Raw genomic sequence first — 25,359 nt, 5'->3', positions numbered from 1 at the left:
ACTCTGTAAGGAAAAGTCGAGGAGTTTGTCCGTTCTTACAGACCTACACCTTATAGTTTTGTCCGTTTTTCAAATAGTTTAGTATATTTGCTGTTTGATTACATTCAAAACTAGAGAGAGACAGCGTGTGTTAGTCCGTATACAAAAACACGGAACTTGACAATTTTACATACATCGTACAGCGGTGTACGTGCACGCTCCTCTCTCAGTACCGTGTAACGGCTGTTATCACAGCCAAATTGAAGCTATCTAAGTGTGTGACTCTGTAAGGAAAAGCCGAGGAGTTTGTCCGCTCTTACAGACCTACACTCTAGGGAGATTCCAATTCTGCCCAATTCTATATACTCCTTGTAGTTTGTCATACACTAGGCATTTTCTGCCGGTCACATTGCAGTGTTATAGACACAGGGCCTGACAGAATCCAACTGTGTCCTGAAGTGTAGAGAGATTCCAATTCTCCACAGTCCTCAATCCACCTTTCTTACAACATCCAGAATCTGCCTGTCACATTGTGGTGTAAAATAAACAGGGCCTGACAGAATCCAACTGTGTCCTGAAGTCTACAGAGATTCCAATTCTCTACAGTCCTCTATCCACCTTTATTACACCATCCATAATCTGCTTGTCACATTGCGTTGTAAAATAAACAGGGCCTGACAGAATCCAACTTTGTCCTGAAGTCTACAGAGATTACAATTCTCCACAGTCCTCTATCCACCTTTCTTACACCATCCAGAATCTGCCTGTCACATTGCGGTGTAAAATAAAAAGGGCCTGACAGAATCCAACTGTGTCCTGAAGTCTAGAGAGATTCCAATTCTCCACAGTCCTCTATCCACCTTTCTTACACCATCCAGAATCTGCCTGTCACATTGCGGTGTAAAATAAACAGGGCCTGACAGAATGCAACTGTGTCCTGAAGTCTACAGAGATTCCAATTCTCAACAGTCCTCTATCCACATTTATTACACCATCCAGAATCTGCCAGTCACATTGCGTTGCAAAATAAACAGGGCCTGACAGAATCCAACTTTGTCCTGAAGTCTACAGAGATTCCAATTCTCCACAGTCCTCTATCCACCTTTCTTACACCATCCAGAATCTGCCTGTCACATTGCGGTGTAAAATAAAAAGGGCCTGACAGAATCCAACTGTGTCCTGAAGTCTAGAGAGATTCCAATTCTCAACAGTCCTCTATCTACCTTTATTACACCATCCATAATCTGCCTGTCACATTGCGGTGTAAAATAAACAGGGCCTGACAGAACCCAACTGTGTCCTGAAGTCTAGAGAGATTCAAATTCTCCCCACTACTATATACACCTCGTACCTTGCTTTACAGTACCATATAGTTGGTGGTTTTTTGGGTACATTTTCCCCAAAAATGAGGAAGTGTGGTGGAAGAGTCCGTGGAAGTGGGCAGGGGTTGGCAGCTGGTAATGATGGTGTTGGTGTTGGTGGGTCTGCTGGTAGTGGCAAAAGCAAAATAGCACCTAATGCAGGAGGTGTTGAGTCTGCGTCATCGTCTGGCTCCACAAGGCCTTGAAGGCTCCCTTTTCTGGGAGTAGGTAAACCGCTTTTAAAGCCGGAGCTTCAAGAAAAAGTTTTGGCTTACATTGCTGACTCAGTCTCCAGCTCTATCGCCTCCTCTTCTGAAGTTTTAAAAAATAAAAGCACTGAGTCATCATTGGAGGCTCATGTTCATGAACCACACCTTTCCTTGTGTCCTTCACCCCAACCAAAATTGAAGGATACGGCAGGCCACACTACAGATTACTCCATGGAGCTGTTTTCACATACCATGCATGGGTTATCAAGTCAAATCGTGAATTCCCCAGTCCAAGATGAATCTGACATGGAGTGTGGGTGGGTGGCCAGCCAGGGCAGTGGGGTTAATCGGTACCGGGCCGGTGTCTCACAGGGATGTGTCACGGTGGTGGTGACCCGTTCCGTGGCCCTGGGCATCCATGCAAAGGGGTGAATTATGTTTATAGGTGAATGATACGTGACGCCACCTCTGGTTTCTGATTAGATTGACCAGCGCTGCAGTGTCGCTTCTGTGGGACAGATGTTGTGGTGCAGCTAAGATGTAGAAGACCTGCACAGGTAGGGCCGTAGTCGCAGGGCAGATGAAAGAGTTGGGAGATGGTGTGCAGTGCAGGATGTAGCTGAGCCGTGCACCAGGCGCAGGAGAAAGATGACAGACACAGTCGTGCAGTTCCTTTACCTGTACTTGGTAGGTGCTGTCCAGGACCCAGAGTACAGATGGAGAAGGAGTTGGTCAGCCTGGAAGCCAATTTGGATTTCTCTTTCTGCAGATAGGTAGTGTGGCCTCCGTTCTAGCGCTTATCTGAGATACTCGCAGTGTTGAGTTCAATGAAGTTCCCCCTGTTGACTCTCTTTTGGAACTTTCTCGTATGACTGGCATCCATAGCCTTTTCCTTCTGGCTCACACACGTCGATGCTGGGGCCTCCGAGCCTCAGTTGGGTACAGAGCATTTACAGCTGCTACTTACTCCGGATTGTGCTGCAGGAACGTCAGTGTCCCTACAAACTCGGAGACCAGAATCCGGAACATGCGCTCCAGCTAGGAGTGAGCCTTAACTCTGCTCATCCTCCAGCTTCTCACGTCCACACACTTCCCCTTCCCTGCACAGAATGGCCTAACTTACCTCCTCCCGACAACAGAGAGCAGCTCCTCAGCAGTCATGTTCAGAGGTCTCCCTGCTGGCGTGGAGTGGGAAATGTGCTGTGTGTTGGTTTAACTGCTAGAGAGATCCTTCGTTGCTCCCAAGCATGACATCACACTCCCTAGGAGGAAGGTAATGCCACTGTGGCTAGCCGATGATTCTGCTGGTACATTGACCCAGACCACTACATTCCCCTCACACTCTACACAGCCAGAATCTGACCCAGAGGAAACTCAGGTTCCCCTTCCCGCATACTATACCACCTTACACGGTGACAAAGAGGAAGGTGCAGATGAAAGTGCAGGTTCCTTGAGCTGGTGGGGGGGCATACTCATGGGTGACGGCACTGGCACAGGGCCCCTCATAGTACGCAAAAGTGTCTCGGCAGGGCCCACCCCCACCCGCCGTCAGACACACCGCCACACACCACCGTACTATTAGAAGGGCCCTGTGCCACTACCATCGCCAACGAGTGGGCCCCCCGCTTGCTCAGGATCACAGCACTTGCAAAGTTGAAATACTTACCTCTCCCTGCTCCACCGCCATGATGTCTTCCGCGTTTCCTGACAGTGACAGTCTGATCAGAGAGGGCAATGACATCACATCTGTACGCCCTCTGCCTAAACAGCCAAGTGCAGTGAGATGGACGATGGGGACGACAAGGAGTCCAGACTAGTACAGGGATTCCATAGCGAGGAGACTTATTTAATTGTTTTCAATGTTGGGACAGCAATTTTTGGGGAGCACTATACGCTGGAGAATGATATATGGGGCCCACCATACACTGGAGCATTCCAAAGGTGGACACAGACACTGGAGCAGCATTTACAGGGCACATTATACACTAGAGCATTAGAAATGGGGCCCATCATGTATGGAGCATTTTTTGGGCCCATAAAACAGTGGAGCTTCATCCATGGGGACCAACATATACTGTAGTATTATGTGGAGCTCATCATATACTGTTTCAAACATTATATGGGACCAATGATTCTGTATGGAGAAATATATGGGCCTCATTCCTCTGTATAGCGCACTATGCGGTGGCCATAATACTGTATGGAGTAATATACTGTCCATTTTTGGAGCTATTAAAAATGGATATCAGTCATGAGATGTAAAAAGTGAAGTATTTTTTATTGTACTATGCCGCTATTTCTCTGCGGTATCGGAGCATCATGAGTTGTGGCATGTGTTAAAGGGGCGCTCTTTGGCCCAGGGCACATGAAAACCTGGAGCCAGCCCTACCCCCCCACAAATTTAGCCAAATAACCCCCATTTTTCAGTGCGTAACTAGTATTATGAAGTAAATTAAGGTTGAAAAGCTTCAGTAATCAGAATTGATGTTTTTGGTATTCAAAAGGGCACTGTAGGTGTGTTTCCTGTCCTCCACTCCCTGCCGACTTTGCTTCCCCATTGACTTGCATTGGGTTTCGTGTTTCAGTCGGCCTTCGACTTTTCACGATAATCTGCCGATTTCGTTCTACCCGACTTGCGAAAGTCGGGTTTCACGAAACCCGACTCGACCCGAAAAAAGGCAAAGTCGCTCTTCTCTACTCATCATAATGCAAAATTTCACCTAGTTTGTAGATGGAAATGGGCCCCATTACCTCTTAGGCCCCTGCGCAGCTACACAGGTTGCATCAGTTATATGTCCCCCCCTGGTGTACCTGACAAATTTGAAGCAAATGCAAAAATTACATTTTTACCACTAAAATGTCATCCACATCTCAATGTTCTAAAATTCTGGGAGGAACATATGGGTTCAAAATACTCTCTAGACCCTTATGAATTCCTTGAGGGGTCTAGTTTACAAAATGGGGTCACTAGTGGGGGGTTTTCTGCTGTTTTCACATGTTAGAGGTTCTTTAATTGTGACGTGTTATTCACCATCTTTCCCAGGCAAATAGCACTCTTTCTTTTCCTAGCCCTGCCATGTGCCAAAGCAGACGTATTTGACAACATATGGGGTATAGTCGCATTCACGGCAAAACAAATTATGGGGTCCATTTTCTCCTATGATCCATTGTAAAAATTTCAAATTTGGGGCTAAAACTAATGAAATAAAATTTTTCAATATTACGACCTAATGTTATCAAATCATGTGTAGAACTTGTGGGTTCAAAATGCTCACTATACTCCTGGATAAAATCCTTGTGAGATGTAGTTTCCAAAATAGGGTCACTTGTGGGGGTTTTCACTGTTTAGGCATATCAGGGGCTCTCCAAAAGCGACTAGACGCCCACAGATCATTCTATCAAAGTCTGCATTCCAAAACGTCCCTCCTTCCCTTCTGAGCCTTGCCATGTGCCCAAACAGTGGTTTACCTCTACATTTTGGGTATCGGCATACTCAGGAGAAATTGCACAATAAATTTTGTGGTTCATTTTCTCCTGCCACCCTTGTGAAAATAAAAAAATGGTGCTAAAATACATGTTTGTGAGTAAAATATGATTTTTGTATTTTCACAGCTCTATGTTGTAAACTTCTGTGAAGCATCTGAGGGTTCCAGATGGTCATGACTAGTGTTGAGCGATACCAGCCGATACTGAAAAATATCGTATCGGAATGGATCGGCCGATCTAAAAAAAGTATCGGGTATCACCGATTCCGATACCGGAAGTCCCATTCAAGTCTATGGGACTTCCGGTACCGGAATAAGAAAAACCCTTTTCTGTCCTTGTACAGCCTCTCGGGGGTGTGTACGGACCTTCCGGGGGTCTGTGCCGACTGCCCGGGGGTCTGTGCCGACTGCCGGGGGTCTGTACCGGCCTGCCGGTGGTCTGTGCCAACTGTCCGGGGGTCTGTGCAGGCTGTAGGGGTCTGTGCAGGCATCGTCCGATGGGACTACAAGTCCCATCGGGCTATGCCTGCTACCATGACGGTGATTGACATATTAGCCAATGAAGGGACAGTAGTAGTCCCATCATCCGGCTAATGTGTTGAATGTAAAAAAAAAATAAAACATACTACATACATACTACATACATGCTACATACATACTACATATATACATACTACATACATACTACATACATACTACATATATACATACTATATACATGCTACATATATACATACTACATACATTCTACATACAGTATATACATACTACATACATACTACATATATACATACTACATACATACTACATATATACATACTATATACATACTACATACATACTACATATATACATACTACATACATACTACATATATACATACTACATACATACTACATACAGTATATACTACATACATACTACATATATATATACTACATACATACTACATACATACAACATATATACATACTACATACATATTGCATATATACTACATACATACTACATATATACATACTACATACATACTACATGCATACTACATATATACATACTACATACATACTACATACATACTACATACAAACTACATATATATATACTGCATACATACTACATACATACTACATACATACTACATATATACATACTACATACATACTACATACAGTATATACTACATACATACTACATATATATATACTACATACATACTACATACATACAACATATATACATACTACATACATATTGCATATATACTACATACATACTACATATATACATACTACATACATACTACATGCATACTACATATATACATACTACATACATACTACATACATACTACATACATACTGCATATATATACTGCATACATACTACATACATACTACATATATACATACTACATACATACATACTACATATATACATACTACATACATACATACTACATATATATACTACACACATACTACATACATACTGCATATATACATACTACATACATACTACATATATACATACTACATACATACTACATATATACATACTACATACATACTACATATATACATACTACATACATAGTACATACATACTACATATATACTACATTCATACAACATACATATATACTACATACATACAACATACATACTACATACAACATACATACATAGTACATACATACATACTGCATACATGCTACATATATACTACATTCATACAACATACATATATACTACATACATACAACATGCTACAGACATACAACATACATACTACATACAAGACATTCATACAATACATTCATATAGACATACAGTACATACAACATAGAGTACATACTCACCATTACTTGTCACTTTGATCCCCGAAGCCAGTGTCATCTAAGGAAAAATATGAAAATAACAAACCACCAAATACTCCCTGATCCGCAGAAATCCACGAGTGAGTGTCCCACACCAATCTTCCATGGAGAGCAGCAGCATCAGCTGATGCGACCGCTCTCTACGGGGCCCAGGAATCCAGTGTCGGGAGGTAGGTATCCTTCCGCACTGTATTCCTCCACCACTGTAAAAAAATAGTCCCTGGTCTCACTTTATGGCAAATGCTGTGTGGGAACTTTTTCACACAGCAATACCAAAAGTGAGACTAGGGACTATTTTTTTACAGTGGCAGAGGAATACAGTGCGGAAGGATACCTACCTCCCGACACTGGATTCCTTGAGCCCCTAGAGAGCGGTCGCATCAGCTGATGCTGCTGCTCTCCACGGGAGATCGGCGTGGGACACGCGTGGATTTCTGCAGATCAGGGAGTATATGGCTTGTTTGTTATTTTCATATTTTTCCTTAAATGACACTGGCTTCGGGGAACAATGTGACAAGTATTGGTGAGTATGTACTCTATGTTGTATGTACTGTATGTCTATGTATGTATTGTATGAATGTATGAATGTATTGCATGTAGTATGTATGTATTGTATGAATGTATGTACAGTATGTTGTATGTCTGTAGCATGTTGTATGTATGTAGTATGTATGTAGCATGTATGTAGTATATATGTATGTTGCATGAATGTAGTATATATGTAGCATGTATGTAGTATCTATGTATGTTGCATGAATGTAGTATATATGTAGCATGTATGTAGTATGTATGTAGTATGTATGTATGTTGTATGCAGTATGCATGTTGTATGAATGTAGTATATATGAAGCATGTATGTAGTATGTAGTATGTATGTATGTTGTATGAATGTAGTATGTATGTATGCTGTATGAATGTAATATATATGAAGCATGTATGTAGTATGTAGTATGTATGTATGTTGTATGTAGTATATATGTAGTATGTAGTATATATTTAGTATGTATGTAGTATGTATATAGTATGTATATATGTAGCATGTATGTAGCATGTATGTAGTATATATGTATGTTGTATGTATGTAGTATGTATGTAGTATGTACTGTATATAGTATGTATGTAGTATGTATATATGTAGCATGTATGTAGTATGTATGTAGTATATATGTAGTATGTATGTAGTATGTGTGTATGTAGCATGTATGTAGTATGTATGTATGCTGTATGAATGTAGTATGTATGTAGTATGTATATATGTAGTATGTATGTAGCATGTATGTAGTATGTATGTAGTATATATGTATGCTGTTTGAATGTAGTATATATGTAGTATGTATATAGTATGTATGTAGTATGTATATATGTAGTATGTATGTAACATGTATGTATGTAGTATGTATGTATGTAGTATATATGTATGTTGTATGAATGTAGTATATATAAATGGGGTCACTAGTGGGGGGTTTTCTGCTGTTTTCACATGTTCAAAACAGCTGACATGTGTCGGGAAAGATGTGGGCTCAACGCAGCAGCCCACATCAAAGGGAGTGCGTCCAACCTGGACGTACTATTATTCTCAACGTCGGAAAGGTGTTAATAGCAGCCCTCTGCCTAGCCTTTGGTGGTTATGAATAATAAGGGGACCCTCTGTCATTTTTAGGGGGTCCCCAATTTTTATAACCAGTAAAGGCTAAGTATACAGCTGTGAGCTGATATTAATACCCTGGGAAGCTCCATGGACATTACCTTCTTCCCAGGCTATAAACATTAGCTTTTGGAATTTTTTTCAGAAATTAATTTATTTAGTATTAAAATACATGTAGAGTGTTTTACATCTGCACCCATTGTGACCCAACCTCATCTCCAAAAAACGTTCATCGTGGAGGTGGATCATTCGGAGATTGGAGTGAGGGCAGTTTTATCGCAGAGGCAAAAAACTCTGACTAACCTGTATCCATGTGTTTTCACTGGTGGAGAAAAATTATGATGTTGGCAATCGGGAGTTAGTTGCTGTCTAATTGGAGGATGGAGGCATTTTTTGAGGGGGCGGTTCATCCAGTTATGGTGGCCACTGATCACAGGAACTTAGCTTACATTGAATCAGCTGAAAGATTAACTTAGACAGGGCAGATGGTCCTTGTTTTTCTCTCTGTATATTTTTTCTATTACATTCAGGCCAGGGACTAAGAATGTGAAAGCTGATGAATTATCTCATAGTCTTGATTCAATTTCTCATCCAGAACCTCCATCCTCCATTATTTCTCAGGGTATTGTAGTTTCTATGGTAATCTCAGAATTGGAAGAGGAAATTTAGAAAGTCTAATCATAGGCTCCATCCGCTACCCTAGGTACCAAATTATTTGTGCCTGTGTACCTAAGATTGTGGGTGTTACAGAAATTTCATGATTCTGTTTTAAGTGGTCATCCTGGGGTTACTGCTACACGGAAAGCCATTGATAGACTTTTTTGGTGGCCTTCAATGCTTAATGGTTTTAAAGATTTTGTACGTGCTTGTGAAGTCTACACATGTGCCAAAGTCAGTCATAGCCGGATGGCTGGGGACTTGGCTCCATTGCCAATTCCAGAAAGACCATAGACTCATTTTTCCATGGGATGAATGAACATATACAAAAAGAGCATGCAGATAAATACCTATATATGGGCTACAAAGTGAACACTTATTTATTGAAAAAGTATTAACTCTGTGTAATTGCACTAAACATAATAAAATACCGCTGGGTGTGAACACGGCCAAACAAATATAATTGCTATAGGGGCTTGAATAGTTAAATAAGCAGAATAGAACTACTATGACTGGGTCTAGATCTAGTTCTGAATTAGATATGTGATAACTTTAAGAAATGAACATGGTGTCCCTGCGAAAATTAAGACCTTTTGGTTGTTTGGTGTTAATTGAATAATCCAAAAGGCTTCCCGAAGGAATAATTTTTTTTGAAGATTCCCTCCCCTAGATCAGGGTTCCCCAACTCCAGTCCTCAAGGCCCACCAACAGGTCATGTTTTCAGGATTTCCCTTGTATTGTACAGGTGATGCAATTATCACCTGGGCAATACTAAGGAAATCCTGAAAACATGACCTGCTGTTGGGCCTTGAGGACTGGAGTGGGGAACCCTGCCCTAGATGATAAAGACACCTTTTCCATGCCAAAAAAACGAAAACTATCTAGAGTGCCCCCATGTGCGTCTATGAAATGTATAGTGGCCCCTGAAGATGATGTATTTAAGCTATTAATATTTTGAACATGCTCTGAAATTCTTTTCTTTAATTTGCAACTAGTGCAACCTATATATCTAAGATCACAAATGGTGCAAAAAATACAACAGACCAAATGAATGAATGAATGAAAAATTGATCATTGATTTTTTGTTTTTGATGCGAAGTTACACATGTTACGTTTATTTCCAGCACATTTAAAAAACCTTTGGTAGAAAACCATGTTGTATTAGTGACAACGGAATTAGACTGAAAAAGACTGGGTGAAAGGTAACCCAGTGATTTTTCTCTTTTTGCAATACACCTGTGTCCCTTTGATAGAAGTTTATTGAAAATATCATCTTGATAAAGAATTGGAATATATTTATTGATAATACGTTTGATATGAAAGAATTGAAGACTATATGGAGTGCTAAATGTGACTAAATTGTTGCTATTGGTAATCTTGCGTTTTTTTGGCGTTAATGTTTGTTGTCTAGCAACTCCTAATGCTCTGTTAAATGATTCACTAATGACACCTTTGTCATAGCCTCTGACCTGAAGTCTATGTGAAATGTTAGTACTTTCATGGAAAAACGAGTTGTTATCAGAACGGATTCTTCTAGCTTTGATAAATTCACCATATGAGATTGATCTTGTGGTATGACTGGGATGACAGCTGTCAGCACGTAGAGTGGTATTACCACTAATAGGTTTACGATATACGGTATTATGAATGCAATTCCTTGTACAATTTCCCAATAAACTAAGGTCCAAAAATTCCATATGAGTATAAGAAAATGTAAATCGTAAGTTGATGTCATTCTCATTGAGATACTGTACAAAATTTGGCACAGTTGCTGAATCACCTCTCCAAATTAACAACATGTCGTCCACATAACGACCATACCAATCAATGTGCTGACGAAAAGGATTGGAATCTGAAAAATTATTAAATTTTTCCCACCAGGCTATAAAAAGAATAGCAAGGGATGGTGAAAAGCGACAGCCCATCGGTTTTTTATCCATACCAAGCTGGTTGATCCTTCTTTCTCTTTTTTTTTTTTTCTCATATCCTCATATACTTTGGATCCAAGCTGCAACATTGGAGGCTACCTACTATTCACATGGTGAGGCTCATTTCCCTTTTGCTTTTGTTTTCATTTGTCCATGGATTTACCTCTTTCTGATGGGAAAACTGGGTGGTAGTAGACTGTTTCAACAAACAAGCTCAATTTATTCCTTTGTCAGGATTACCTCTTCAGGTTAATTATTTCTCATATTGTAAGGATACATGGACAACCGCTGAATATTGTGTCAGATAAGGGAGTACAATTTGTCTATAAATTCTGGAGAGCCTTTTGTAGTAAACTCGGGATTGACTTGTCATTTTCATCTGCTTATCACCCTGAAACCAATGGTCAGACTAAGAGGACAAATTAGTATTTGGAGCAAACTTTAAGGAGCTTTGTGGTGGCTTGGCAGGAGAACTGATCTTCATTTTTGCCTGTCGCTGATTTTGGTTTTAACAGTCGAGTAAATCAATCTACTGGAATCTCTTTGTTCTTCTGTAATTATGGTTTTCATCACCATTTTGGTGAATTTTTTAGGATTAGTTTGGAATGCCTGTGTAACAAGGGTCACCGGGGGGGGGGGGTTTGTGGCGAGTTGCTTAAAGATACAGTACATAGGCAGAGTCCACTGAGCATACTATCAACGAGCACCCCTCATCCCTTGCACATAAACAGCTGGGACCAACACAGTTCTTTCCCCACAGATTACCTTCTCTGTTCTGATCACAACAGTCCAGGCGATTAATACTCCAGAAAGGCAGCTGTTCTCCAGGGAAAATAACTTTTAATAAACAGGGTTAGATAGAATAACAGAATAATGAAGCACTGGATTCCTGATCTTTCCCTGATACACTCCACAGCTGCACCCACAGCAGCTGTAGCAGCCAAAAATAGACAGTAGTCCACACGCCGGGATTACCCCTTCAGATGTGGGGACCCTTCCAGAGTCCTGGGGAACGTACTGTGATCTTCAATCCTATGATCCTTGGGACCACTCTTGAGTCCCTGGATTTCTTTAGTCTTCGGGACCCTTCCTGAGGTCCCTGGGGTCCTTTGAGTCCTTGAGACCCCTCTTGAGTCCGTTGAGTCCGGGGCAACAGACTTCTCCCATCTGGCGGGTCTGGCAGTGCCCTGTCCTGGCCAGAGTCTCAGGCGGTTCTGTGGAAGCTACAGCTTCCTTTCACCTCGTGGCTGCAAGCCAAGCCCCCTTTTTAACTATTTCTGTCCCTAACTAGAGTCATTTAAAGGAGAAACATACACATTACAATACAAATACAGCATATACATTGCATTAGGACCAGACAAACACAGCTCAACTTAATACATTACATCACAGTTCACAAAGTGCATGGGGGTCACATGGAAGAAGGAAGCACAACTGAGGGGACCGGCCACCTCCTTACACCTGGGGTGGAGATCACCGTACAGGTAATTGGGGATATCTGGAGGGAGGTTCAAAAGAATATTGTGACTGCTCAGATTCGCCAAAAACAGAAGGCCAATAGAAGACATTTGGTGGGTCCTGTTTTCAAGATTGGGGATAAGGTTTGATTGTCATTTAGAAACAAAATTAAAGTGCCATTGATGAAGTTGGGTCCAAAGTTTATTGGTCCATATGAGATCCTAGAGCTGGTCAATCCTGTGGCATTTAGATTAAAGCTTCATCCATCCCTTTGCATCCCTAACATGTTCCATAAATCCCTATTAAAGGAAGACAATCGGTTAGTCAAGGACATCCATCTAAAATTTCCTGGGAAGCCTGGGGGTCCAGTGGCCCCCCTAGAAGAGGGGGTACTGTCATGGTTCCACCCCTCAGTGTGTCTGGGATGCAGTTATTGACAGCTCAGCCATCCAATCTGGTGCAGGGGTGCTGAAGGTGTCAGTGTTTTGATTGACAGCTCAGTCATCCAGTCTAGTACAAGGGCAGGCTGAGCTGTCAGTTTGTTTATTGACAGCTTAACTATCCAATCTGAGACTGGGAGGTGTTAGCTGTCTCCAAGTGTTCATTAACCCAGGTGATTACAATGCTATGTAACTGATCTATTTCTTCCAGACCTCGGCCAGACATACATTCAGCTAACTGAAGTTTGTTCTCTCTGTGCCTTGAGTTATGTATGCTTGATCTTTCGTTGATCGTGGACCTCATTCTGACCATCCGTCTGTTTAACCCCTTCTGCTCTGATACGTTATCCTTTTTGTATTCTGACCTCAGAACGTTACCTAACTATTCTTTTGTCTCTTCCTTCTGTTATGATGTACCCTCCTGGCTTCAGACCTTGGACTCCTTGACAATTCTGACTCATGGCTTGGCCATGAGAATTGACTAGGGTCACAAAGGATATTATGAGATGCTTTTTCAAATACTTTGCTGAAGTCGAGATATACTATATCTATGGTATTTCCCTGATTCACCCAGTCAGTGATTCCATCATAGAAGGAAATTAGATGAGTCTGGCATGACTTGTTTGCTACAAACACATGCTGGCTCTGGATAATTACCATACTTGTACCTCAGTACGTACATACATGCTGTTTAATAATTTGTACAAAGATCTTTCCTGGTATAGAAGTAAGGCTCACTGGCCAATAATTTCCTGGCTAAATCTTCTTTCCTTTTTTTGAAGATAGGGACATTTGCCCTTCTCAAATCTTCTGGGATTTCTCCTGTTCTCTAGGATTTTTCAAAGACTCTGGATAGTGGTTCTGCAATTTTCTCTGCTATCTCTTTCAGTACCATAGAATGTAATTCATATTGACCAAGAGATTTAAATTAATTTAAATTAGCTAACTTTTCCCTCACCATCTCTGTGTCTATAGATAGTGTGGATGCTTTCATTCTGTCAATAGCACCATGAAGATCAATTGATGTTACAATTGCATTCTTAGAGAACACAGATGCAAAATAGGAATTTAAGAGTTCGGCCTTCTCAACATCATTTTAGACCACATCACCCTTTTTTCCTATAAAAGTTATATAGCATCTTTGACTTTTTTTTTGCTTCTGACATACCCCCAAAATCCATTTTTATTGCTTTTTGTCTCCCTTGCAAGCTTCACTTCATTACTGGCATTAGTTCTTCTAACGCTTCCACTGCATTCCCTGTAAATAGCATTATATTCTTTAGATATGCCCCCTTCTTTCCATTTAATATACAGTACAGACCAAAAGTTTGGACACACCTTCTCATTCAAAGAGTTTTCTTTATTTTCATGACTATGAAAATTGTAGATTCACTCTGAAGGCATCAAAACTATGAATTAACACATGTGGAATTATATAATAATAATACAAAATAATAATAATAATAACTAAAGTGTGAAACAACTGAAAATATGTCTTATATTCTAGGTTCTTCAAAGTAGCCTCCTTTGCTTTGATTACTGCTTTGCACACTCTTGGCATTCTCTTTATGAGCTTCAAGAGGTAGTCACCGGAAATGGTCTTCCAACAGTCTTGAAGGAGTTCCCAGAGATGCTTAGCACTTGTTGGCCCTTTTGCCTTCACACTGCAGTCCAGCTCACCCCAAACCATCTCGATTGAGTTCAGATTTGGTGACTGTGGAGGCCAGGTCATCTGGGCGTAGCACCCTATCACTCTCCTTCTTGGTCAAATAGCCCTTACACAGCCTGGAGGTGTGTTTAGGGTCATTGTCCTGTTGAAAAATAAATGATGGTCCAACTAAACGCAAAGCGGATGGAATAGCATGCCGCTGCAAGATGCTGTGGTAGCCATGCTGGTTCAGTATGCCTTCAATTTTGAATAAATCCCCAACAGTGTCACCAGCAAAGCACCCACACACCATCACACTTCCTCTTCCATGCTTCTTGGTGGGAACCAGCCATGTAGAGTCCATCTGTTCACCTTTTCAGCTTCGCACAAAGACACGGTGGTTGGAACTAAAGATCTCAAATTTGGACTCATCAGACCAAAGCACAGATTTCCACTGGTCTAATGTCCATTCCTTGTGTTCTTTATCCCAAACAAGTCTCTTCTGCTTGTTGCCTGTGCTTAGCAGTGGTTTCCTAGCAGCTATTTTACCATGAAAGCCTGGTGCACAAAGTCTCCTCTTAACAGTTGTTGTAGAGATGTGTCTGCTGTTAGAACTCTGTGTAGCATTGACCTGGTCTCTAATCTGAGCTGCTGTTAACCTGCAATTTCTGAGGCTGGCGATTCGGATGAACTTATCCTCCGCAGCAGAGGTGACTCTTGGTCTTCCTTTCCTGGGGCGGTCCTCATGTGAGCCAGTTTCTTTGTAGCGCTTGATGGTTTTTGCCACTGCACTTGGGGACACTTTCAAAGTTTTCACAATTTTTCGGACTGACTGACATTCATTTCTTAAAGTAATGATGACCACTCGTTTTTCTTTACTTAGCTGCTTTTCTCTTGCCATAATGCAAATTCTAGCAGTCTATTCAGTAGGACTATCAGCTGTGTATCCACCAGATTTCTGCACAACACAACTGATGGTCCCAACCCCATTTACAAGTCAAGAAATCCCACTTATTAAACCTGACAGGGCACACCTGTGAAGTGAAAACCATTTCCGGTGGCTACCTCTTGAAGCTCATCAAGAGAATGCCAAGAGTGTGCAAAGCAGTAATTAAAGCAAAAGGTGAATACTTTGAAGAACCTAGAATATGACATACAGTATTTTCAGTTGTTTCACACTTTTTTGTTAATTATATTATTTCACATGTGTAAATTCATAGTTTTAATGCCTTCAGAGTGAATCTGCAATTTTCATAGTCATGAAAATAAGGAAAACTCTTTGCATGAGAAGGTGTGTCCAAACTTTTGGTCTGTAATGTACATTTCTTTTTTCATTTTTAGCACGTGTTTAAATTCCATGTTTATCCATCCTGGTCTCTTTAAATTATTCCGATTCTTCCTTCTATTGGGGTCTTTTACTGATTTCATTTGGCAAAATCTCCCATCTCTCTTGGACATTTCTGTCCTTTAGAACATCCAGCTATTGGACCTTTCCTACCCTCTTTCTGTGTCCATTAACCCCTTCACACTGAAGCCTGTTTTCACCTTCCTGACCAGGCCAAGTTTTACAATTCTGACCACTGTCAATTTATGAGGTCATAACTCTAGAATGCTTCAATGGATCCTGATGATTCTGAGAATGTTTTCTTGTGACATATTGTACTTTATGATTGTGGTAAGACTTCTTTGATATGACTTTATTTCTTAAAAAAATGGAAATTTGGTGAAAATTTAGAAATTTTTGCAATTTTCAGATTTTAATTTTTAGGGCCTTAAATCAGAGAGTCATATCGCTCAAAATTGTTAATAAATAACATTTCTCACATGTCTACTTTACATCAGCCCAATTTTGGAAACATAATTTTTTTGTTAGGAAGTTATAAGGGTTAAAAATTGACCAGCAATTTCTCATTTTTACAACAAAATGTGCAAAAAGATTTTTTTTAGGGACCACCTCACATTTGAAGTGACCTTGAGGGGCCTATATGACAGAAAAAAAAACAAACATGACACCATTCAGGTGCTTCATAGGAATTTTTGGAATGTGGAAGAAAAAAATAAACATTTAGTTTTATTTCACAAAAATTTTCCTTTTTTTACTTTCGCAAGGGTAGCAGGAGAAAATGGACCATACATTTTGCTGTGCAATTTCTCCTGAGCATAGAGATACCCCATATGTGGGGGAAATCTACTGTTTGGGCGCAATGCAGGGCTCGGAAGGGAAAGAGCGCCATTTCACTTTTTGAATGTAAAATTTACTGCATAATTAGCATCTGCCATGTCACGTTTGGAGAGCCCTTAATGTGCCTAAACAGTGGAAGCCGCCAACAATTGACACCATTTTGGAAACTAGACACCTTAGGAACTTATCTAGATGTGTATTGAGCACCTTGAACTCCCAGGTGTTTCACCGAAGATTATAACGTTAATCTGTGAAAAAAAATCACATTTATCAAAGATAAATCTTTTTTAGCTCCAAATTTTGCATTTTCAGAAGGTTAACAAGAGAAATTGCTCCATACAATTTGTTGTGCAATTTCTTCTGAGTGTGCAAATGCCCAATATGTGGAGGAAAACAACTGTTTGGGTGCACGGCAGGGATTGGAAGGGAAGGAGTGCCATTTGACTTTTTGAATGTAAAATGCATTGGAATAATTAGCGGATGCCATGTCGTGTTTGGAGAGCTCCTGATGTGCCTAAACAGTGGAAACCCCCACAAGTGACACCATTTTGGAAACTAGACCCCTTATGGAACTTATCTAGATGTGTATTGAGCACCTTGAATCCACAGGTGCTTCACATAAGTTTATAAAGTAGAGCCGTGGAAATAAAAAAAAATCACATTTTTCAAAAATAAATCTTTTTTAGCTCCATATTTTGCATTTTCATAAGGGTGAAATTGCCTCCATACAATTTGTTCTGCAATTTCTCCTGAGTACACTGATACCCCATATGTTTGGGAATACTACTGTTTGGGCGCTCAGCAAAGCTTGGAAGGGAAGGAGAGCCATTTGACTTTTTAAACATAAAATTTAATGGAATAATTAGTGGATGCCATGTCGCATTTGGAGAGCCCCTGATGTGCCTAAACAGTGGAAACCCCCCACAAGTGACCACAATTTGGAAATTATAACCCTTTGGGAATTTATCTACAGATGTAGTGACAATTTTGACTCTACGGGTGTTTTCCAGAAGCAGGACAGCAGTGGATATTTCTGAGTGAAAATTGCAAACTGCCATTGTAGTGACCAGTACATTATGCCCAGCTCATGCTTCTGGAGACACGCATCTGTAATTTAGGCGAGCTCTCATCATTACAGAAATTCCAAACATGTGGGCGCTAAATGTGATTCAGGCACACTGGGGCTCAGAAGGGAGGTGTCACGGTCACATGTCTGGACGCAACGAGTACCGCAAGGCGAACCCATATGACACACGTGACCCTGGATACACTGCCTCCAGTTGGGCGAAGTTAAATAATAAGACGTGCAACTGGATACACCGCCTCCAACTGCCGAATTTAGGTATTCCACGTATTTATACAATAGTCTGGAAACCCCGCCTCCAGTAAGGTGAATTTAAATAATAAAGGGGAACCTGGGTAACATTAACAATGGTGGGCCCTGCGATAGGGAATAGGGACGTGGAGACCTCCTGCACTCCCCTGAGCCAGAGTCCCTGCACTCCTAACGATCCCTATGCCGGTTCCGCACTGGGCGACACACAGGAACCTTAAAACCCTGACTTGCCCTGACCCTAAACCCTCACTAGGGAATTGGTCGGTGCGGAAACTAATCCCACCACTGCACTAAACACACACAAGGGAAAATGACAATAGAGGGGGAACACCACTTAGCTTTGCTCTATTGCGTACGCTCCTAGCAACAGAGCCCACCACCTGCGTGCATCTTCTCCTCCACCCGGATCCATCACCATAACCGGATCCATCACCATAGTGCAGCCTTGGAGCAGAGTCCACCACCAGTTGCAGCTGCCCTGTAAACAGAGTCCCAAAGATGAGTCCAGCTTCTGCCAAAAAGTCCAGCATGCTTGAGTCCAGTTTTCAGCAACCAAGTCCAGCATGCTGAGTGCAACTCTGACCATCGTCGCCACTCCACCAAGCCATGCAAGCACCTCCTGCTGACACCATAAACTGCGACTCCACCACGCCATGCCAGCCCTCCATGCAGACTCCATAGCTGACTCAACCCCTCTGGCTGGGCTGCCCAGGCCTCTCATTCAGCTCCTTCTTTCACCCAGGCTTCCTTGAGAATGACTAACTCACAATATCACCAACAGTGATCAAGCACACCTGAACTCTTTTATAGAGCCTCACACCTGATTTGTAATTAAGTGCACATTAAACCAAACAAACTAAAGTGCACTACCGCTCACCACCACCGGGGCAACTTAGAATGAACGACACCACATGTAATAATTCTAATGGCCACCGGGGGCAATCAACCCACTTTGGCACTAAGCCAAAGGAAAAAAAGTTCACTTTGTCCATTTAACTTGTCAGATCCAGCCTGGATCAAGACAGGAGGGGGGCATTTGGATTTGGGAGCGCAGAATTTGCTAAATTTCTTTTGGGGCGCGTGAAGCCATTTTGCTTTTCCAGAGCCTTTGTGCTACCGGTAACGTGGAAGCCCCCTATATTTCCATTAACAGATGACAGATCTGAGTGGGGACCTGCTTTTTTGTAGATTTTGTTGAAACTTTTATTTGGAACATTTTACATAACGCTTGGTATCACATTTATCCGGCGCCGTACGCTGAGCACTTACTTTGGGGTTTCCATCTAAATCTCCAGGTGACGTGACAGATGAAACCCCTAAGTGATCCATTCACTATAATGAGGCAGCAGATTTACTCTGGACTCCATCTGGCTCCTCTTCAGCGGTATCCTTTTAAGAAGTGCACAAAACTGTGTCCGACGGCAGTTTTATGAAATCCTAAAAAAATGGACACCGCCGGATCACAGGTCAGACGGCATCCACAGTGCCTCCATCTGCATCACTATAGGGAATCTTCCACTGGGGGTTCTGTCTGAATTGCTTATTTCAGAAATTTACACTAAACCCCGGGGTAAGCGCTCAACGCAGTGCGCAGGATAAATGTGCACCAAGCCTTACTGCGATCTTTGGCAGGAAGAATGAAAAAAATCAACATGTGAAGAATTGGTTTTATTTATTTTTTATGCCGTTCCTCGTGCGGTATAAATGTTTGGCAACTTTATTCTTCAGGTCGGTGCGATTACAGCGATACCAGATTTATATTGGGATTTTATGCTTGGCTGCTGTCACACACTAAAAGACGCTTTTTATTGCAAAAACTAGCATCACCACATTTTTAGAGCTATAATGTTTTCATATTTCAGCTGACAGAGTCATTTGAGGGGTTGTGTTTTGCGGGACGAGCTGATGTTTTTATCGGTACCATTTTCGGGCACATGACATTTTTTGATCGCTTTCTATTCCAATTTTTGGGAGACAGACTAAACAAAACCAGCAATTCAGAAATTGCTTTTTGTTTTTAATTTATACCGTTCTGTGTGTGGTAAAATTGATAAGGAAGCTTTTTTCTTCGGGTCGGTACGATTACAGCGATACCTCAATTATATATTTTTTTATGTTTTTGCGCTTTTACACAATAAAAACTATTTTCTAGAAAAAATAATTATTTTTGCATCGCTTTATTCTTATTATTATTTGTTTTATTTTTCTGTTTAGTGGCTTTTTTGTGGGACAAGATGACATTTTCAGCAGTACCATTTTTATTTACATCTGTCTTTTTTATCCCGTTTTATTGCACTTTTTGTTCGGCGGTATGATGATAAAGCATTGTTTTTTATTTTTTTACGGTGTTCACTGAAGGGGTTAACAGTTTTATAGAGTGGGTTGTTACAGAGGCGGCGATACCAAAAATGTGTACTTTTATTGTTTGTTTATTTATTGTCACGTTTCCGCCAGACTTAGGGCCTGCTGTTCCGGTCGCGGCCACTAGGAGGCGCCGGACCGCCACTTTATCGTCAGACTCAGGGACGGCTGTTCCTGCCTCGGCCACTGGAAGGGGCCGTGGTTCTGTCACGTCAGGCTCAGAGCCTACTGCCCCAGCTTTAGCCTCTAGGAGGCGCCGGTCTGTCACGTCGCCGTTAAATTCTGGGTCTGCTGCTCCTGTTGCGGTCACTAGGAGGCGCCATGGCTCGCCCGGGAGTTATGGTGCTGACAGAGTAAGGGCACCTGTGCAGGCGTCTGGTGGACGCAGGCTCCACCCCTCTGTCAGTCATCAAGAGATTACTGCATCTCCATCTGGCCTGGTCCTGGGGGCGGTACTGATGACATCATCAGTCCAGGAACCTATGAGGGGTGACCTGATCCCTGAAATACCTTGGGACTGGTCTTGCAAGCCGCCGGATATATTCTCGGTTCCCCTGTGTGTTGCTGTGTGAATTACTTTCTGACTGACTGACTGACTTTGGCCTGGACTTCTGACTCTCCTTCTGCCTAACGATTCTGTACCTCTGCTACTCTCCTGGTTTATGACTTTCGGCCTGAATCTGACTCTGCTTCTGCCTAACGATTCTTTACCTCTGCTACTCTCCTGGTTTATTTTTCTCGGCCTGAATCTGACTCTGCTTCTGTCTACCGTTTTTGTACCATTGCTGCCCGACTGGTTTAGACCCGCATATCTCCACGTTTGTGTCCTGTATTGGAACACCTTTCTGACGACCGTCCTGCTCTGGACACTGCTCCTATTCAGACAGCGCCTCCTGGGCTCTGCTATAAATCCAGATCCCTGTATAGGGGTAAAGGGTATCAGTGTTTCTTGGGGTGTTGCCTGGCTGCAGCCCAGACCCGCAGGCGGACGTCACATTATATCCGGTCATATATAAAAAAACTGCTTCTTGTGTATATATCCAGCATATACAAAAGCAGTCTCCCTGAACTTTTTTTTTCTCTCCCTTCTTCTGACTGAGCTGATTTCTGGCCTAAACACCTGGTTCAGTGCACAGCCTGAAGGAGCACTTTCATCTTCCTGCACCAGTATGCTGCAGTCTGGAGCCTTCAGAGAGAGAGCTGAGCGTCAGAGATCCATACTACTGAGACATCGGCCTCTGGGCAACTCTGGCTATGGTTGCCCAGGGGCACAGGTATTGCCCGCAGATGCGGCTAAAGTTTTATTGCCTATTGCCCTTTCTTTTGGTCAGAAATCTCAGTGTGTGAACGCATATGTGGATTGTGGATCTGAAGGGAATTTTATGGATTCTTTGGTTGCTAAAAGTCTCGGTGTACCCCTATTAAGACTTAATGCCCCTATAAAAACTACGGCTATTAATGGCACATCTATTGTCCAGGAGGGGGTTAAATTTGTTACTGACAAAATCACTATGTCGGTGGGAGCATTGCATACCGAGGTTATGTCATTTTTTGTGATGGATAATTTGTCTGCTGCAGTCATTTTGGGGATGCCATGGCTACGCCAGCATAATCCAGTCATCGACTGGCACCTAGGCGATGTTATACGCTGGAGTTCACACTGTCAGGAAAACTGCATGTCGCTAACAGTAAACCAAGTTAAAGTTAAACCCCTCCACATACCGTTTGCCTTCAGAGATTTTGAGGATGTCTTTTCTATTGCAAAATCTGAAAAGCTACCCCCTCACAGAAAGTATGATTGCCCTATAGATCTGATTCCAGATGCCCGTCTCCCAAAAGGGAGAATATTTAGTCTCTCAGGTCCAGAGCGTCAGGCTATGAACGAGTACATAGCAGATAGCTTAAAAAAGGGGTTTATTAGACCGTCCATTTCACCAGTTGGAGCTGGCTTCTTCTTTGTAGAAAAGAAAGATGGTGGTCTCAGACCCTGCATTGACTACCGGGAATTGAATGCAATCACTATAAAGAACCAGTACCCGCTTCCACTCATCCCTGATCTTTTTAATCAGCTAATGGGAGCCCGTTGGTTTACTAAACTGGACCTCCGGGGGGCATACAATCTAGTCCGCATAAGAGACGGGGATGAGTGGAAAACAGCCTTTAATACCCCTCTTGGCCACTTTGAGTACCTGGTAATGCCCTTCGGACTCAGTAACGCACCTGCCGTGTTCCAGCACTTTGTAAATGACATTTTCAGGGACATTTGTGGGGTGTATGTCGTCGTGTATTTAGATGACATTTTGATTTATTCTGCTGACCCTGTGACACATGCTCAGCACGTTCGCTCTGTACTGCAGAGACTGCGAGAACACTCCCTGTTTGCTAAACTGGAGAAATGTGTTTTTTTTGCGGAGGAGGTACAATTTTTAGGATATGTGGTTTCAAGCACAGGCTTCCGTATGGATCCTGCCAAGATCCAACCTATTAAAACTTGGGTGCAACCCAAGTCGCTAAAAGCGCTGCAGCGATTTTTAGAGTTTGCAAATTATTACCGAAAATTCATCAGGGGTTTCTCCGAAATTGCTAAACCACTCACGGATTTGACCCGAAAAGGGGCAGACGTGACCAATTGGAACCGTGAGGCAATTCAGGCTTTTGCTACGTTAAAAGAGTGCTTTGTAGCCAACCCAGTTTTGGTTCAGCCTGATCTGGACCGCCCGTTTATTGTAGAGGTGGACGCCTCTGAGGTCGGAGTTGGAGCAGTGCTGTCGCAAGGCACTGCATCACTCACTCAGCTTCGCCCATGTGCCTTTTTCTCCCGCAAATTCTCTGCCACTGAGAAGAATTATGATATAGGTAATCGGGAGTTATTGGCGATCAAATGGGCCTTCGAGGAATGGCGCCACTTCCTCGAAGGCGCCAAACATAAGATCACTGTGATTACAGATCACAAGAATCTGACTTACCTGGAGTCAGCTAAAAGATTAAATCCTAGACAAGCGAGGTGGGCCTTGTTCTTCTCTAGGTTTGATTTCTTAATAACCTTTCGTCCTGGTACCAAAAATGTGAGGGCTGATGCTCTCTCTCGAAGTTTCTGCCCCTCACAGGCTGAGGACTCGGAGCCAGTTCCAATACTGGCCAATGGTATTGTTGTGTCGGCTGTGTCTCTGGACCTTCTGGAGGAGATCCGTAGGTCCCCAGAACCAGCCCCTGACTCGACCCCACCCAGAAATTGTTTGTTCCAGCGCCGTTTCGCCTACAAGTTCTGAAGGAGTCGCACGACTCCGTCCTGGCAGGCCATCCTGGGGTCAATAATACCGCCAGACTTGTGACTAGGAGTTTTTGGTGGCCAACGGTAGTTAAGGACTGCAAGGATTATGTACTAGCTTGTGAAATCTGTGCTCGCGCCAAGTCCCCTCACAATCGGCCTGCCGGCTGGCTCCAGTCCTTGCCCGCTCCAGAGAGTCCATGGACCCACATCTCCATGGACTTCATTACTGACCTACCACCCTCAGAGGGGAAGACATGCATCTGGGTGGTGGTGGACAGGTTCAGTAAGCAATGTCATTTCGTTCCCCTCTCTGGATTACCTAATTCAGAAACTCTGAGTAAGTTGTTTATTGTTCATGTAATAAGGCTGCATGGCGCTCCAGAGAATATCGTGTCCGACCGAGGTACCCAGTTTGTTTCCAAATTCTGGAGAGCATTCTGCAAACGTATTGGTATTGAATTATCCTTCTCCTCCGCTTACCACCCTGAGACCAATGGTCAAACGGAGCGTACCAACCAGGCTCTAGAGCAATATCTTCGCTGCTATGTCTCGGAACATCAGTCTGATTGGGCGGAACATCTCCCATTAGCTGAGTTCGCTCTAAATAACCAGTACCAGGAATCTATCAAAACCACCCCGTTCTTCTGCAATCATGGTTTGCACCCACGTTTTGGTTCATTTTCGGCCAAGATGTCGGAGCTTCCGGGAGTAGAGAATTCCATACGTCACTTAAGGACAATCTGGTCGGAGGTGAACACAAACTTGAAAGGGTCCCAGGTCAGGTAGGCTTCGGCCGCAAATAAACGGAGGTCCACGGGGCCGCACCTAGGAGTTGGGGACAAAGTTTGGCTGTCTACCAGAAACATTAAGCTTAAGGTGCCATCTGCCAAACTGGGGCCCAGGTTTATTGGTCCCTACGAGATATTAGAAGTAATTAACCCGGTAGCCTTTCGTTTAAGGCTCCCTCAGTCTTTTAAAATTCCTAATGTTTTCCACAAATCCCTTCTCAAGGTGTACCGCTCCCCAATTCATCCCGTCCAGTCCCCTCCTCCTCTAGTTTTGGTCAAGGGTGCCTTGGAGTACGAAGTCCAGGGCATCCTTGATTCCCGTTTAGTGAGAAAGTCCGTGCAATATTTAGTTCATTGGAAAGGCTATGGCCCAGAGGAGAGGTCCTGGGTCCCCGCTAGTGACATTCATGCCAAGGGGTTGATTAGAAGGTTTCACCTCCTTCACCCTAATAAACCGGGTTTTGAGGGTCCAGAGGCCCCTCTTGGAGGGGGGGTACTGTCACGTTTCCGCCAGACTTAGGGCCTGCTGTTCCGGTCGCGGCCACTAGGAGGCGCCGGACCGCCACTTTATCGTCAGACTCAGGGACGGCTGTTCCTGCCTCGGCCACTGGAAGGGGCCGTGGTTCTGTCACGTCAGGCTCAGAGCCTACTGCCCCAGCTTTAGCCTCTAGGAGGCGCCGGTCTGTCACGTCGCCGTTAAATTCTGGGTCTGCTGCTCCTGTTGCGGTCACT

Source organism: Dendrobates tinctorius, unplaced genomic scaffold (assembly GCF_039654945.1).
Source record: "Dendrobates tinctorius isolate UK_male_01 unplaced genomic scaffold, ASM3965494v1 ptg000166l, whole genome shotgun sequence".
NCBI lineage: Eukaryota > Metazoa > Chordata > Amphibia > Anura > Dendrobatidae > Dendrobates > Dendrobates tinctorius.
Note: the sequence above shows the minus strand (reverse complement) of the source record.